This window comes from Nerophis lumbriciformis, linkage group LG20 (genome assembly GCF_033978685.3).
Source record: "Nerophis lumbriciformis linkage group LG20, RoL_Nlum_v2.1, whole genome shotgun sequence".
NCBI classification, from domain to species: domain Eukaryota; kingdom Metazoa; phylum Chordata; class Actinopteri; order Syngnathiformes; family Syngnathidae; genus Nerophis; species Nerophis lumbriciformis.
Genome location: NC_084567.2, coordinates 2445001 through 2450000, shown reverse-complemented (window position 1 = coordinate 2450000; position 5000 = coordinate 2445001). Strand labels below are relative to the sequence as shown.

Here is a 5000-nt window from a genome sequence, read left to right as displayed (position 1 = left end):
TGCTGACAGAGCAAGACCCCCACACTAGTAGTAAAAAAACCAAACACAAATATTGGACGCGTCAATAAAAAAAGTACGGGTCTCTCGATCTGATTTTGATATCGGATTGTCAGGTTCTGTCATGTCTGTGTAATCATGTTTTGTTATAGTCATGTTTTGTTTTGTTTAGTTATTGGACTCTTTAGTTTCTGGCTTTTCACTCCCTTGTCTTGTTCCCATGATTACCCATTAGCATACTTTCTTTCTTTCTTTCTTTAGTTTATTTGGAACATGAACACACTTACATCATAATACATCACACAATTTCATATCATTTCATTTTACATCATGCCCGAAAAGGAGTAGGAAGAAGCAAAGCTTATTTAATCCTACCCCTTTCCCACTTCAAGCGTTTACAAATATATAGAATCATTTACTGACCTTTTTATATAATAAAATAACATCTATGAATTAGTATACAACAGTTTTGTAATATGTAATTAATTAATTAATTCAGTCATTATTAACATACTGAGATGAAGAATATCTTATTTTCAATAAGGTTGAAAGTATTTCTCATAATTCTTCTTTTTTGTACTCTGTAAGCACTATTATTTTGAACAACCTCTTAAACTGGATCACATACAACATACTTGCCAACCTTGAGACCTCCGATTTCGGGAGGTGGGGGTGGGGGCGTGGTCGGGGGTGGGGCAGGGCGTGGTTGAGGGCGTGGTTAAGAGGGGAGGAGTATATTGACCGCTAGAATTCACCAAGTCAAGTATTTCATATATATACATATATTAGAGATGCGCGGATAGGCAATTATTTCATCCGCAACCGCATCAGAAAGTCGTCAACCATCCGCCATCCACCCGATGTAACATTTGATCAGAACCGCACCCGCCCGCCATCCGCCCGCACCCGCCCGTTGTTATATATCTAATATAGACGATGCAAGGCATTAGTGAGGTTATAAAGCTTTTGCCTGTTAAAGAAAGGAGACTGATCCAATGCAGCACAGACATTCGCGTGCCACGCTGTCACGACCCAGACGCACACCAGTGCGCAATCATATGGGAGCCGCGCTGAGCGCACCTCCAAGCGCGTCTCGCTGCCGGCGACGGCCGGGTATGGGCCCAACGCTCCAGCGCCATCCATTTTCAGGGCTAGTTGATTCGGCAGGTGGGTTGTTACACACTCCTTAGCGGGTTCCGACGTCCATGGCCACCGTCCTGCTGTCTATATCAACCAGGGTGAGCCCCACCCCTTTCGTGAGCGCACTGCGCGCGGAGTGACCCCTGTTACGCGCCCCCGGCAACAGGGGTGGCGGGCAGGTAAGCTGCGCGGGCGGAGTGCGCGGAGTGACCCCTGTTACGAGCCCCCGGCCACGGGGGTGGCGGGCAGGTATGCTGCTTACCTTAGGCGGACGAGGCGGGGTGTCGGTGCGGTGGGCGCGGTGGTGACCTTGGACGTGCGTCGGGCCCTTCTCGCGGATCGCCTCAGCTACGGCTCCCGGTGGGGCCCTCTCGGGGGAAGGGGCCTCGGTCCCGGACCCCGGCGAGGCGTCGGGGGCCTTCTCCGCTCCGTAAAAGTGTCCATCTCTTTTTTTTTTTCTTCTTCTGTTGTGGCATATGCTGCAGGTGCCTGCTCGTTTTTCGTATGTGGGTAACAACATTTAACTATGTATATATATTTCCCAATTGGTTTAACTGCCACCCGCCTGAATCTATTTAAAATCTAATTTTTTTTTATTTCAACCACCCGACCCGACCCGACCCGACCCGCGGATAAAATCTAATTTTTTAAAATGTCATCCGCCCGATCCGCGGATAATCCGCGGACTCCGCGGTTGTGCCCGCAAACCGCGCATCTCTAGTATATATATGTATATATATATATATATATATATATCTACATCCTGAAAATATGCAAATAAAACTGTGTTTAGATCATTGATACTTCAAACTTGCATAAATAAATCTTAAGGAATATAACATAACTTGGCTTCTGAGAGCTTCAAAATGTAATGAATAAAATGCTAAAGTTGTTGATAAACAAGCAATTATTTTAATAATTAAATATGGTCACTTTAAATGAATTATTATGATCATTTAAAATTAATTATTTCAAATGTTTATTTTAATGTATAATTCTGATGGCTGGATGTAAAAAGGAGTCAGAAAAAATACAATTAATTTTGATGTTTTTAGCAAAATATAGTAAAAATGTATTTTGTTTTTTTGTTTTTTTTTAATTAATAAATATATTTATTTTTAGGTAAGATAAAAATAATAATACAATTTATCTCGTCTGGATGATTTAGTGCTTGTCACCCTGTTGTCCTCCCGTCTGAAAAAAGGCTGTCCTCACTCACTGGAGGGGGGCGTGGCCTCCAGCTCCGGTTGAAAATCGGGAGATTTTCGGGAGAATATTTGTCCCGGGAGGTTTTCGGGAGAGGCGCTGAATTTCGGGAGTCTCCCGGAAAATTCGGGAGGGTTGGCAAGTATGCCCATTAGTTTCACCTGTTCCACGTTTGGACTCATTGTGCACTCTTGTTTGTCACCAGAGCAACCCATTAGTTTTCACCTGTCACGTCACGCACCTGTTTCACGTTTTGAGTCACGCACCTGTTTTCGTTAATCATGTCTGTAGTATTTAAGTTCTCTTGTATACACTACTGAAACGCTCTCATACATACTACTGAAGCACTCTCATACACACTACTGAAGCACTCGCACACATTACTGAAAAACTCTCATACACACTACTGAAACGCTCTCATACATACTACTGAAGCACTCTCATACAAACTACTGAAGCACTCTCACACACTACTGAAAAACTCTCATACACACTACTGAAACGCTCTCATACATACTACTGAAGCACTCTCATACACACTAATGAAACGCTCTCACACTGTCATGTCTGTGTAGTCATGTTTTGTTTTGTTTAGTTATTGGACTTTTTAGTTTCTGGCTTTTCACTCCCTTGTCTTGTTTCCATGGTTACCCATTAGTTTCACCTGTTCCACGTTTGGACTCATTGTGCACTCTTGTTTGTCACCATAGCAACCCATTAGTTTTCACCTGTCACGTCACGCACCTGTTTCACGTTTTGAGTCACGCACCTGTTTTCGTTAATCATGTCTGTAGTATTTAAGTTCATTGTTTTCAGTTTGTCTTTCTGGTGACATCCCGCATTCATACCCCTGTCACACTCTTGTCTACCTCTGCGCACTTCATGCCATGTCCAAGTCAGTTTTTTCTATTAATGCCACAGTTAGTGTTTTTGTTTAATTGTTCACAGTTTTTTGCCCACGTGCAAGTCTTTTTGTTTCGTTAGTCAAGTTTGTACTTCCGCCTTGAGCGCGCTTTTTTTTCCTTTGAGTGTTATAAATAAATATGTATTTACCTTCACGCCATGACCAGTCCAGCTTTACTTGCATCTCGGGAAAACAAACACACCATAGTCCACGTCTTGACAGGTTCAAACACTGATGACATCTATTAAACAAGACAAGAAGCAAGGAATTAAACAGAGACAGAATTAAATTTAGCTCAATTGAGGAGTACTGCGTAGACACTGTACCCTTGGACAGTGTCGTCCCACGCTCTGACGAAAGATTGTACGCCTCCTCTTTTATTTGGACTTTCCCTGATTACATGGCAACATCTGTTTCTAAGGGAGGGGGGTCGTAAACAGCCATCGCCTTTGTTACAAAACAGTTCAAAGAAAAGGTCATAAAAACAGTTCAAGACAAAATCTTCCTGTGGATTACAATACACCAAAGAAACCGACGCCTTCATGTCGCTCCCAATGCTACACAGTGGAGTTTTACAAGCCTTTTGCTTGGTAGGATCAAATACAGCTTTTGTCCTCTCCCTGGGAACTCATGGCAACACAAAGTTTTGTGATAACTTAGATACAATTATTCTGACACGGATATCGGTCCAAAACAAGCAAGTATCGGCTTGCTTTGGAAACATGGTACAAGCTACTAGGAGCGAGCAGCTACACAACAGCTAAGCACACAATAATACATGAGCTAGCCGTACGTAATAAGTCTTTAATTGAGCAATATTGCATTTTAAAACAGGGTTAGGGTTTAAAACCTAACCCTTTAGTCAAGTCATTTAATAAAGGTAAACATGGTACAGGCTACTAGGAGCTAGCAGCTACACAACGGCTAAGCACACAGTAGCACACACGCCAGACGTACGTAATAAGTGTCCTTAATCGAACAATATTGCCGTCTAAAACAGGGTTAGGTTTCGGTTTTAAACCCTTACCCTTTGGTCAAGTCATTTACAAAAGGAAAACATGCTAGGCTATAGTTTCTAGCAGCTACACGACAGCTAAGCACACAATAGCACACAAGCTAGCCATACGTAATATGTGTCTTTAATTGAGCAATATTGCATTTTAAAACAGGGTTAAGGTTTATAACCTAACCCTTTAGTCAAGTCATTTAATAAAGGTAAACATGGTACAGGCTACTAGGAGCTAGCAGCTACACAACAGCTAAGCACACAATAGCACACACGCTAGACGTACGTAATAAGTGTCTTTAATTGAACAATATTGCAGTCTAACACAGGATTAGGGTTAGGTTTAGGTTTTGAACCCTAACCCTTTCAGTCCAGTCATTTACAAAAGGTAACCATGGTAAGTGTACTGGTGGGAGCTAACCATCAGCTAAGCACACAATAGCACACGAGCTAAACAAACGTAACACATAATCGAACAATGTTGCAGTGTAAAATACCACATTTGTCAAAATAAGTGTGAAATAAATATAGTCGCATTTTAATTACACATTCAAAATCTCCAAGGTGGAAGCGTATGATAAAATGTTCAGTAACAAACGTGTCCGCATCACTCAACTTATTGCGTCATGTGTTTTAATTTGTATCAAATAATTACAGTTGCATATTCATACTTGCCAACCCTCCCGGATTTTCCGGGAGACTCCCGAAATTCAGCGCCTCTCCCGAAAACCTCCCGGGACAAATTTT

The 5000-nt window shown here is 42.1% G+C and overlaps 1 protein-coding gene across 1 annotated transcript in view; it reads left to right on the top strand.

Annotated features, from left to right (window-relative positions):
- nipsnap1 (nipsnap homolog 1 (C. elegans)) overlaps positions 1-5000 on the top strand; it is an 18263-nt gene that overhangs the window by 3525 nt on the left and 9738 nt on the right. The window lies entirely within an intron of this gene.